This window comes from Mustela erminea, chromosome 12 (genome assembly GCF_009829155.1).
Source record: "Mustela erminea isolate mMusErm1 chromosome 12, mMusErm1.Pri, whole genome shotgun sequence".
NCBI classification, from domain to species: Eukaryota; Metazoa; Chordata; class Mammalia; order Carnivora; family Mustelidae; genus Mustela; species Mustela erminea.
In genome coordinates, this window is record NC_045625.1 from 8,837,741 (window position 1) to 8,850,090 (window position 12,350).

Consider the following 12,350-nt stretch of genomic DNA (forward strand, 5'->3'; position numbering starts at 1 on the left):
GCCTTAGGAGGTCAAGGCGCCAGCCAAGCCCACCTGGGGGGCCAGGTACCCTCTCAGCCCCTGTCCTGGTGAACCAGAGCCTGCTCCAGACTCAGCTGCTGCCTGTGCTAGCTGTATGTGGGCACAGCACACATCAGTTTACCTCAAATTTCTGAGGATCACTACTCTCTGCCTGCCCCCCCCATAGGGTCACACTCAGCCCCGCCCTATAGGTAGGCACCTGGGGAGCCCTGAGGACTTTCCCTGAGGCCCTTGTCTCCTTACCATGTAGCCCTGAGAGGTCACTGCTTTTGGAACCGAGGGGCTGCCCTGGGGAGGCTGGGTGACTACAGAAGTGAGTGTGACCAGAGCAGAGGGGGCCGAGCCCAGTGTGTTTTACAGCTCGGCCCAGACAACTAATGGCCTCTGTGACATTACTGCTCCACGTAGCGGCCTTGGAGCAGCTGTAAATCAAGGGCCACCTGCCCAGTGGCCCCAGCCCCCTCCCAGATCATCTGTCCTGGGAGAGGAGCATTACCAGGAGGTTTGGGGCCCTCCTGGCCCAGGGCTGCTGAGCAGCCCAGCAGTGTCCACAAAACCAGGCTTAGCAAGGATGTAAAAGCCTAGACCAGGCAAAGGCAAAGTGTGTGCAGGTAACCATGTGCAAGAGTATGGGAGGAGGAGGTATTCATTTATGTCCTGAGCATCTCTTTGTGTGTGTGTGTGTGTGTGTGTGTGTGTGTGTGAGAGAGAGAGAGAGAGACTATGTAAGCCCGTCTGTATCTATGTCGATGTTTGAAATCTACAGACTATTGGATATATGTTTAAGCATTATTGTGTGAGTGTATCTGTCTTCATGTGCACTGTACAAGTGAGCGCAGGAATGACAGAAGCATTACGTTTGTTCATGGATGTTTCCATACAACTCCACTTCTCTACAGGTACCTCGTGGGCACTTGGGCTGCTCCTCTATGTGGGTGTGCCATTGCTGCACAAGCACATCTAGGGATGCATCTACATCATTTTATTAAGTGAGTATTTACTGTTCACCTACTATGTGTGAGGCTGTGTCCTTTGTGCTAAGGTTACAGTGTTGAATAGACACGGTTTCTGCTCTGGGGTGTGTTACATCCCAACAAATGAGCACTAAGGAGAAAATTAAGTTGGGTGAAGGTCAGAGTCTGAATAGGTGGGGAGCTAAGTTAAAGTGGGCAGAGAGGGCTTCTTGGCGGAGGTGGCATTGAGTAGAAGTGTGAATGATGAGAAAAAGCCATGTGAAAATCTGGGACAAAAGTGTTCAGATGGTGGGAAAAGCCTGCGTAAAGGCACTGAGGCTGGGCAAAGCGAATGGGCAAGGGCAGGACAGGAGGTGAGGATGGAAGGCAGGGAGAGGCCAGACCACGGAAGGCTAGAGACCTAGGTAAGAAATTCACTTCTATTCAGGAGGCAAGGAGAGCTTCAGGCAAGGCAATGTCTAGTTCTGATTTAAGTCTTAAAACACTTCGTTTGGCAGCTCTTTGAGAATGGAGTGCAGGGGGAAGGGAGAAAGGGGGACCAGGAAGGAGGTGTGCAGACAGCACGACAGTGGTGACAATCAACATGGCGGCTCTGGAGGGCAGGTCTAGTGGCTCCTGTTTTTTCTGTGACTTTTATTTTGAAAAGATTCAACTACTCTACAAAGAGGCTGAAAGGAAGGCATAGTTTTAATCTATGCCAGCTTCACCAATTGTTGAAATTTTGTGCTATTTGTTCCTTCTTCTCTCCCCCCTTTTGAGAGTTAGTGGCAGACATCACAACATTGCATCCCATGAGACCTCAGAACATCTTCTAAGAGCAAGGACATTCTCCAACACAACCACACTACCATGATCACGCCCGTGTTTAATCCAATATAAAGTTATATTTCAATGTTCCCAATTATCCCAGTTCTGTTGTGCCAGAAAGCAAGGGTGTCTTGCGAGACTGATGAGGACATGTCAAAAGACAGCTTGACAGAGATGGCCAACTTTTGAAAATTTGAGCATAAAAAAAGATGACAAAAATGGATTACAGCACATTGAATTAAAAAATAATCCACAAATCCACATCAATACTCAAAGACAGGACAGGAAGAAAAGTTCTCCACAGAACAATATAGATTAAAAACACAAGAAATGAGAAAATGAGAGAAACTACCATTTTGTAATCACCAACATAAAAATCGATTCAAATAAAGCTTCCTCATGGGTGTTGAGATCATTGGATAAAATGCTGGGGACACAGAACATTCCCACAATGTCAAAGTGTCATTCGACAGATCACTTTTCAATTTTTGAATAGAAGTTTCCTTTACAAAGGCACAATACGGCAGACACCACCTTAACTAAACTTAGCGCAGACATAGCGGCATGGAGAGCCTACTGTGTACACGGACCTGAGAGGGGCTGCCCTAGGACTGAGTATGGAACCGGAGAGACAAGAAGAATCAGGACTAATTTCCAACATCGGACCTAGAAGGGCCTGATCAATTGCTTAAACGGGGGTGGGATGGGAAAGATGAGCAAAAGCCCGCCGAAGGGGACGGCATCGTGCCACACCGACTCTGTCGCCTTTCAGATGCCCTGAAGGTGCAGCTGTTGAGCAGAATGCTTACTCGTGAGCCTGTAGCTCCTGACCGTGGTTAGGAGCAGAGATAAAAATTCGACAAACATCAGCATACAGGAAGCCATGGACAAGATGACATCATCTAGGGAGGAAGTCAACTTTTGTAGTTTTAAAATCTTTTCTTTCCTTTCCGTTCCCTCCCTTACTTTCTCTCTTCTCTTTTCTTTCTTTCCTTCCTTCCTTCCTCTTTCTTTCTTTCTCCCTTCCTTCCCTTTCCTTTCCCTCCCTCCCTTCCTTCCTTCTATTTCATTTTTAACATAATCTCTACACCCGATGTGGGGCTCGAACTCACAACCCTGAGATCAAGAGTTGCATGCTCCACCAACGGAGCCAACCAGGTGCCCCTAAAATCTTTTTCATGACAAAAAATAGCTGTAAGTTTTCCATTATGTGATTTATACTTAATTAAAAGACTTTTTGTAAAAATAGAAGTGTATAAGAGTAATCCCCTGAACCTAACCATTTACCTTTGATATCATGCCTCAAGCACCTTTCTGTTACTCTGCTTCCACACACATCCTTATATGAATGTATCATATCATACAGGGGTCTCTTCCCACCAGACACTTCAAACACTTAAAAAAAAAGAAAAGACTTTACCCCCCTTTCCATCTCCCTGGTCCTCTCCTGATATTCCAGAAACTGATGTTAAAATGTTATGAATCCTTTCATATCCTTACGTGCCCATGCAGTCATACACATAAAGGGCTTGTAGATCACTGTCTGATAAAATGATACTATTACACATATTTCCTTAATTAATAATATTGTGGGAACCCTTATGAAGTGAATCTGTTCTTATTGGCTACGTCTTCTTTCATAGCATAAATGTGTCATGGTTTAAACGTTGTCCTATTCAGACACTGTCTAGTTCTATGGGACCAATTTTTTTTTTTTTTTTTGGAAGGGGGACAAATTCTTATGAGTGAGATGGTTGAGTTAAAAGGTGGGTTTTAAATTTTGTTTAAGTTTTTAAACAGATTTTTTTTTTCTATATGGCTTTCCAAAAAGGCAGCATCAATGCTCCTTCTCACCAGTTAAGTATGAAAATATACTTTCCCTCCCACCCCCATCCGTAGTAGGTGATAACATCCTTTTGAATTTTTGCCAATCTGATGGGCAAGGAGTTAGTTTAATTTGCATTTCCCTGAGTACTAGGAAGTTGCTCCATATGTTTATTGGTCATTTGGGTTTATTCTTCTCTGAGCCTATTCACATCCTGGGAACATTTTTCTATTGGATACTTCATCTTTTTCTTAACAATTTGTAAGAGGTAGAAATTAACTCTTTATCTTGCCATGAGCCCTGGCAAATCTGTTCTCCCAACTTACTGTTCATCTTTTCATTCTGTTTATGGGAACCTTTAGCCATCTAAAAAAAAATTTAAATTTTATGTAGTCAGAGAGTGCCACCTCCAATAAGGTGCCTTGTAGAAGACGATCTCCCTGACAGCTAACAACTAGAAATTCTGGACAAAATAATTTTAAAAAGGCTTCAGAAAGAAGGCTCCTGAAGGACTGAAAGTGATGGGATCACAACCAGGCAGAAATTAGAGAGACTAACACTTGGAAGGGAACACCATTAACTGAGTTTCTCATGTTTACATCTTTGTGCCTCAGGCCAGGCCCCAGGCAGTGCCATGTGAGTCAGCTAAACCTTGGATAGAAATCTGAATTCTTACTTGTTGAGGAATCAGAGGATGAAATGTGGGGCTTCCACAGTGGTTGGAAAGTGATACCAGAAAGTAGAAAGCCATGGAGGGGCAAGTCTGCTTCTAAACCTCACCCAAACATCAGAGTGTTTTCTGAGCAAAGACTTCAGTGGAAAAACTCTGAGAAGCCTAAAGGGGCTTCTGAACAGAGATTCCAGCTGCTGCCTACCAGGCAGGGAGCGGCATGAGTTTGGAGTCTGAGCTCAGCCAAGTTAACTTGCTGATGAAATAAAAAAAATCAATAGCCTCCCAGAGGACCATAATAGAATCCAGAGCCTCTACAACTTACCATTGATAGTATCCAGGATACAATCCAAAATTACTAGACATATGAAGAAAAAGGAAAATGTAACCCATATTCAAGAGGAAAGGCAACCGTGAGACCAATCTCAAGGTGCCTCAGATCTTGGAATTGAGAAATAAGACCTTTTAAAGCAGTGTTATAACTGTGTTCAAGGACATGAAGAAAAATATGCTAATCACGAATGATCAAAGAGAAAACCTCAGCACAAAAAAGATAAAAATAAGCAAAGGGGGATTTGAGGACCAAGATATAACAATATCAAAAAATTAACTGGATAAGATAAAATTTTATGCTAAATATGCATTTTTTAATAGACTCTAGATTTCCTGTCATAATCCTTTTAAAATCCTATAAAAATATCCTTTATAATTCTGGATTATACATCTATTCACCTAAAATTTCTCCTACGGTTTTTGTATTTTATTTTTACATTTAAGTCTTATTAATCTATTGGGATTCAATTTTTTTATATGGTGTGAGGTGAGGATCCAACTTCACTTTTTTACAAATAGCTAAGGTGATTTTTCCGATATTATTTATTAACCTTTTTTTTTTGTTCTTACTGAGGCAAAACATTTATTATATATTGAGTTCCCATATATACTCAGATGTATTTATGGGCTTTTTATTCTGTTCCATAGTTTTCTGCCAATACAATAATCCTACGTCAATGCAATATTATTGGATTCTGGTGACTTTATATTTTAATATCTATAACGCAAGACCTCCCCACTTAAATATTTTTTGGCCACTGTCAGACATTAATTCTCCCAAATGGACTTTATAAGCATGATATCCATTCAGTTAAAAATGGCACACCTGGGTGGCTGAGTTGGTTAAATGTCCACCTTTGGCTCAAGTCATGATCCCAGAGTCCTGAGACTGAGTCCCATACTGGGCTTCCTCTACGGGGAGCCTGCTTCTCTCTTTCTGCTGCTCCCCCTGTTTGTGCTCTCTGTTAAATAAATAAATAAAAATCTCTTAAAAAATAAATAAAAACAAAAATGGTAATATAATGGGAATTACCTTAAATTTATACATCAGTGTTGGGAGAATGGACATTTTTATATTAAGATTCTTGACTGAATAGTTTATAAAAAATAAAAAATTAAAAAAAAGATTCTCCATTGAAAAATATTGGCCATTTTTCTCATATTATTTCAAATTTTTAATAAACTTTCATAATTCAGTGGTTAGGGAGATTGACAAGAGATTTTCTATATTTCTGTATTGTCTGAATAATAGTGAGCACATATTTTTGAAATAAATTCAAATAATTCTTTTTAATAAAAGTAGTATATGTTTGAAGCTGATTGGTGGTTTCATGATATGTCATTAATTATCCATCCTGCTAGTCTGTCTAAAAAATGTATTTAAAAACATGAAAAAGGGCTAGTCCACATGCAGTGAAAATTTCTTCCAGACAATGCACAAAACTATAGAGAAGGAAATAAATGGCATCTAAAATTCCACTAACCAGTGATAACCACTTCCACTGTTAATTTTTGGGTCTACTTAGTTTCAGACTACTTTCCTAATTTTTTTGTATATACATAAAACCATATACAAATATGAACACACATATAGGCATACGTGATTTTTATAGTTATGTATATGTATGTGCACCTATGATGTGTGCAAATATCCAAGATATGTATGTATATGCTCCTATGGTGTGTGTATGTATCTAATACACACACACACACACACACACACACACACACACGCATACGCCTAAATGGGCTTCTACACTCATAATTTCTAATAATGGCTTTTTTACATGATACATCATGAACATCTTTCCATTTCCAAATATACACATTATCATCATTGCTAGAACATGCTCATATTTCTTTAGATGGATGCACACTATTTTCCTTAAATCCATTTTGGTTTTTCAAAAATACCATTACTGTTAGACTTGGAGATGTAGATTTTCCATTTTCTACCATTGTAAATACCACTATGAACTTTTGCTTTCTTGTCCTTCAGCATCTGTAGGTAAATTCTCAGAAGTAATTTCTAGGATTCCCTACCTGTTCTCGAGAAACTCTACCAATAGGACAGTGGAATGGGAGAAGTGGCCAGGGGTGCTGGAAGTCTGATTAGGAAAGGTACCTTTTCTCGAATACTTAATATATCCCAGGAAGTTTATATTCATTATTTCACTTAGTCCTTATAACAGAACTTTGAGTTTGATACTACGACGAGACCCATTTCACAAAGAAAGAAATGGAGGACCAGAGAAATCAAGACATTTGCCCAAGGTCATTTCTTAGGATTATACTCAATGTTGTGCTGCCATAGATGGTCCAGTAGAACCCTTGCCTGGAATTATGAACACAAAGTCAAGAGAGCTATTCAGGATCTCATCCAGGTGCATGAGTAACTAAGATTGAGGTACTCTGGAATCTTCCAACCCAGAGGCCCCAAAACATAGCTGGGTCCCTGCATGGGCCCCAGAGCACCCTTTCTCAGAGCTGTCCCAGGTCGGTCTGGGGCTCCTGTCCCTTGCTGCTCCCCTACACGTGCTCATTGGCATTTGCAGAACTGCTGGCCCTACCATGGGGTCCAGAAATGGGCCAAAGACAGACCTGCACCTGAGGAGCTCCCAGTCTGGTAAACTAACACTAGTCAGAATTCACTGGTCTCTCTCTGGGGCCAGTGATTTGGCATGAATTGGCCAAAGAACCTGAAGTCCCTTTCAAAGTCCTGTGGGATGGCAGTGTCTGCCCCTTCCTCAGCCCCAGCCCCAGCCCCACGGAGTCTTGGGCAGCCATTCCTAGGAGACTCAGTGTCTGCAAGTTTTCTTCCAGGAAAGGGAACTCTGGGGGAGGGGCTGCTCAGTGATGAACCCCAACTCCTTCCCTAGTCTTCCAACCTTCTCCTGCTGCCACACCACCCAGTCCCAGGGAGGCAGTGGTCCTTTTAGTCCCTGAAGTCCTCTGCCCTATGACTGCTCCCCAGGCCCCTGGCACACGATTTTCCCTTAGTCTTGGTTGAGCCCCTCAGATAACCACAGGGAGGTGAGGAAGGCCTGGCCTTGAGTCCCCCTAGAGGGCCCTCCCCTCTGGGTGTCATCTTAGTGTTCCCTCCCTACCGTCCATACTTCCTCCAAGAACTGGCAACATCGCAGAGCTCCCATGTTAGTTTCCTAATGTTGCTATGACCAATGACCACAAGTTTGGTGGCTTAAACACAAACTTCCTATCTCACAGTTAGGGACTAAGAGTCTGGAATGGATTTCACTGGGCAAAAATCAGAATGTGGATAGGACTGCATTCTTCCTGGAAGCTCACAGGGAGAAGTCTTCCCTTGCCTTTTCCAGCATCTACAAGTTGTCTGCATGTCTTGGCTCGAGGCTCCTTCCATCTTCAAAGCCAGCCTCACATCACTGCCCTCTGCTTCTGTCGTCCTATCTCCTTCTTGACTCTCCCAGTTCCCTGTTTCCCTACGATGATCACGGTCACAGGGGCCCCACTCTGTTCGTCTCAAGGTCTCTGGCCGATCACGTGTGCAATGGTCCTTTGGCATTACCAAGAGGTAACATACCCTTAGGTTTCAGGGACTGGGACCCGCACATCTCAGAGGGACCACTATTCTGACTACCATAGCCCACAATTCCTGGCTTGTTTGCTCAGGGTAGGACTGCTTTGGTGACACTGTGACAGATCACATTTCTGGGGGCACAGCCATGGCCCATAATCTCAGGATCACAGCTCAGTTCCAGTTTCTGGGCTGAAACTAGATGGATGCCTCTTCCCCAGGGGACAGGCACCAGTTCAAGAACAGAACACTCCTGTGGGGCCCCACCGGCTGTCAGTAGAACATGTGACTCTTGATCTCGGGGATGTGAGTATGAGCCCCATGTTGGGTGTGGAGATTATTTAAAAAAAAAAAAAAAAAAAGGAACAGGACACTCCCTTAGGACAGAACAGCTCAGTGGCCGGAGCAGCAGAGAACGGGACCACACCCAGATACTAGCACACGCAGACAGGTGGACAGTGTACATGCAGTTGGGTGTGCGCACACCCACACGTGAGTGTGTTTATTTGAATGTCAAGGTGAGGGTGCACGTCTGCAAAGAGTGTATGTGCGTAAGAGCTTTTTTTTAAAGAATGAACAGAAGGCAGCCAGTTTGCCGCCGTAGAGGACAAATGTAATTCATCTCAAGGGAGATGGTTCTTTGTTTCGAAAAGTACATTGCTGGCCCCCATGAGTGTTGTAAGTGGCCTGGCAAGGCCTGGAAGGCAAAGGATGGAACCAAGGGAGAGCTGGATTTCTCAGCAGAATTTCTGAGGACAGCCCAGGAGGCAGGGGATGAGGAGCACAGAAACAGGACAAAAGGAGGTGGGAGGGAAAGCCAGTGAGCAGCAAGAGGACCCAACGGGGGACAAGGCGGGGATTCCATGGAAAGTCACGGCCAAGGCAATACACTTCTAGGAATGGTGATGTCTGACACTGAGTTTTAACCTGCTTCCTGCTGTGTTCTGTCACTGTCCCCCACAGCTTCAAGTCTTTAGGAGAGTCTGTTCACACGGTCGAAGATGGAGGTCAGAGCCACAGGCAGGGGCTGGGAATAGTGGTGAGGGCGGCTACAGATCATGGCGACCTGGGAGTCTATATGGGCACCCAGACAGTGGGGGACACCTTCCATGGCACTTGGGATGTGAGCTTAAATGATCTATAATGTAAAGTACGGGGTAATCTGTGGGCGTCTGGGTTATAAAGTGCTTGTAAGGACACTGTGACCGTGTGAATGGGTTCACATCTGTGCCACCTGCAACCATGTGAGACTTCGTGTCAATCTTACCGCATCGGGTACTTCCCTCTCTTGTTCACTCAATCCCTCCAGGGCACCTGGATTGGACTATCTTCCGTGGGGATCTCATCTGTTAGCAACGTTAGTCACTATCTGTCCCTGGATATTTGATCTGAGTTCAGAGATGTGTTTACAACTGTCTACCTGGCATGTCTTCAATGTCCCCAAAGCACCTCGATTCAGCATGTGTCCGACTGAAGTCTACTTTCTCCTCATGACCTAGTTCTTAGCCAGGATTCTCAGTAGATGCCTCCACTGTCCATTCAAAACACACAAGCAAGACACAAGGTCTCCGTCTTTCTCAGCATCCCTATACCCCGCCCACTGCAGGTCCCACGCAGGTCTCCGTCTTTCTCAGCATCCCTATACCCCGCCCACTGCAGGTCCCACGCTCGTGTCCTCCTAAGCAAGTGTGTATCCATCCTCTCTCCGTCTCTGCTGCCACCAGCCTAGTCCGACAAACTTGTTTCTTGCCTGCCCTGCTGCAGCTTTCTCCTAACCCGTCTCCCTGTGGCCTTGACCTCCTCCAATCAGATTTCACTCTGCAGCCAGAGTGAAATCACAATTTAAAAAATTACATCCAAGTATTAAATGCAGTCGTGAAGGACAACAGATCTCCACCCCGTATCAACCCTAGTCCCCTTAGCCCTCACCCCAGAGGCAACTTCCAGCCCCTTTAGCTTCCATTTACAGGACCTCTGATACTTTCTGATAACACGCTTCCACTTCTGTCTCTCGACATACAGATCTTAAACGTTATTCATTGCTGGGATAGGTAAGGGCTTAGCTCACAGAAAACACTATTTAAATACTGTTCACTGAAGAGCCAAGTAGTGTATTAGGGTTATATCTTCTTGGGTATCACATTCCCCTGCCCTTTGCCCTGTGCTACTTGACATTTTCCTATTTGTATGGTCCCCAGCCACCACCACTCCCCCTTTGTGTTCTGTATTCTGTGACACTGTCCCTTCCCAGGAGACACCGCCTCCAATGTGGACTGTTCCTCCTTCGATCTACTGCATTGTCTCCTTCCTAGAGTTTCTCTGCTGCTCTTCTGGTCCATTGTTTCTGGGACATCACGTATTCCTTTTCCTTGGTTTATTTTGTTATTTTGCTGGAGCGCAGTTGTAAGCAATTTCTTTTAAAACAGATGCACTGGAGGTAAATTTTCAGAGATGATCTTTCTTCTTACATCGATCAAGTTGGGTCGGGCATATAAACTCTCACTGAAAATCATCTTCAAAATTTTGAGGACATTGAAAACATTGCATCTCCTCTTGTCAGAAGACATTTGATGCCATTTTGGCATGCAATCCTTCCCAGGTAACACATATTTCTCTTCCTCGAAGATTTTAACAGCTTCTGTTTCTGGGGTTCTGACATTTCATGTCAACGTGACTACATATGGGTTCTTAGGCATTCAATTTCTCGAGCATTCAGTGGATCTGCTCTGGAGACAAATGTCCTTCCACTCTGGGAAAATTTCTTGCATTATTTCTTTGTTAATTCTTCCTCCCACACCTCCCCCCTTTAAATTAATATTTTCTGGAATGACCATGAGTCAGGTATTGAAATCCTTAAATAAATCCTTTATTCCTATTTTCTTCTTGTATTTTCCTGCCTCTTTTACCTGGCTCTTATGTTCTGGGAGATCTCCTTAAATTCATCTTTGCGTTCTATTAAACTTTTTTCATTTGAGCAATTCATTGTTTAATTTCTCAGAGTTCCTTCCTTTTTTTTTTTTTTATAGATTTTATTTATTTGACAGACAGAGATCACAGGTAGACAGAGATGCAGGCAGAGAGAGAGAGGAGAAAGCAGGCTCCCCGCCGAGCAGGAAGCCCAATGCGGGGCTCGATCCCAGGACCCCGGGACCACGACCCAAGCCGAAGGCAGAGGCCTTAACCCACTGAGCCACCCGGGCACCCCTCAGAGTCCCTTCTTATTATTTGATTGTTCTTTGCAGTCTGTGTGTAGGCGTAGTGTGGGAGGGACAGAAGTCAGTGGCTTTCCTGCCAGCTTGGTTTAGGCCCCACTGGTCCCTCCCACTTTCTTTGCAAACGGTGGCATCTCTGAGATGAAGGCTCTCGTGGGTTCTGTGGGAGCAAATCGTTTCGTCAAGAGAGCCCTCAGACTGCGCGGAAGCCCAGGGTCCCTTGAGCGGCTCCATCAACACCTCTCTCCCATCCACTTTTTAGCTTCCAGAAATTCGCTGAAAGGTCTAGCCGTGATATCTCCCCTCCTGGTTCTTTTCATCACTGTAAGTGTATATCCTTTTTATTTTTTTTCACGGCTTTTTGGAAGCTTGAGGAGAAAAAGGAGATACACACACACACGGATCAGTCAGTCAGTCATCTGTACACAAAGGTCTGGGCTGATCTGTATGAAATGCAGAACAGATCACATCACCCCCACTTCCCACCCCCCACTCCCACCCCAACTTTCATTTAAAACCCTTTAATGGTTTCACTGTTCCATGACAGGGCCTGTGGGCACTGCTTGGTTTCCCCCCACTTACCTCTTCAGGCTCCCCCGCTGCAGCCACACTGGCCTCTTGCTTCTTCTGCCTTCATACTTGTTACTGAAGCATAACACACACAGAGAAAAACACATGTGTCCGAGGTATACAGCTGCAAGAACTTGAACAGGCCACCCATGCGACCAGTCCCCAGAGCACAAAACAGAGAACCACAAACTCCAGAAGCCAACTTTGTGTCCTGTTTCAGCCTCTCCTTCCCCAGGGAGAACCATTCTCTGACTTCCAACACCATGGGCTAGTTTTGCCTGTTTTTGTACTTGATATAGATGGAAATGGTGACTATGCTTTTACTCTGTCTGCTTTCACTCATAAATGGATCTATGAGATTCATGCGGGATGTAACAAGCATCAT

The 12,350-nt window shown here is 44.2% G+C and overlaps 1 long non-coding RNA gene across 1 annotated transcript in view; it reads right to left on the reverse strand.

The window, feature by feature from the left end:
• Window positions 1-11,330: 11,330 nt before the first annotated feature.
• Window positions 11,331-12,350, reverse strand: part of LOC116570997 — a 34,546-nt gene continuing 33,526 nt past the window's right edge. The window contains exons 4-5 of the long non-coding RNA XR_004277639.1: window positions 11,978-12,040; window positions 11,331-11,763 (exon numbers count right to left, since the gene is read on the reverse strand). This is a non-coding gene — a long non-coding RNA (uncharacterized LOC116570997). The remainder of the gene's footprint in view (window positions 11,764-11,977; window positions 12,041-12,350) is intronic.